Here is a 709-nt window from a genome sequence, read left to right as displayed (position 1 = left end):
CTTAAAACGCAACTCCCAAAATTTAACCAACAACCAAAATTAACACTCAAGGTACAATTTAAACGCAAGTGAAAAGAAATCTATGTTTTGCCTTTGTTTATAACAATGTTTTCATATGCTATTTTCTAAAAAAGTGTTTTTGTATTAACGTAGTTAAGTATAAGAATAAATTTTTGATATATGCAACAAAAAATAGAAAAATGTAATCATCCTAAGCAAAGGTTCTTCTAGTATCTTTAATCTTTGTTTCAGATCAACAGCTAACAAAAGGGACCAAAACTCATGTTTTGTGAAGCAAACGCCAAAGAAGTGTGGTCCTTTGACACAAAGCTTAGTTTTTTCTACATTATAGCTCGTGAAAGCTTTGAAGCACTTGCGGCAATCATGTATAAATGTCTACTAGCAGAAACTATCTTCCTTAGACATTCATCTAAATAAAGAAGCTAGGTAGTTTGGATAGTGAATAGAAAGTGAAATTATGAATTGTGTCGAAATCGGAAATAAAAAAAAATTAAGGATAAAAAATAAAAAAATTATACGTTTTTCTATCACCCTTGACGCAGAACTGATCACTTTGCCTATAATAAATAAGAATTTATAAAATATATAAGATTATCCTCTTTCTTGTAAGTAAAGTAGGTTTATTTAAATATGTTATATATGAGTATATTTGCAAATTTACAGATCCTTTAGTATATTTATAAATTAA

Source organism: Brachycentrus maculatus, unplaced genomic scaffold (assembly GCF_059751285.1).
Source record: "Brachycentrus maculatus isolate JH-2025_06_01 unplaced genomic scaffold, ASM5975128v1 h1tg001337l, whole genome shotgun sequence".
In the NCBI taxonomy this organism is placed as follows: Eukaryota; Metazoa; Arthropoda; class Insecta; order Trichoptera; family Brachycentridae; genus Brachycentrus; species Brachycentrus maculatus.
This window is presented reverse-complemented; position numbering follows the sequence as displayed.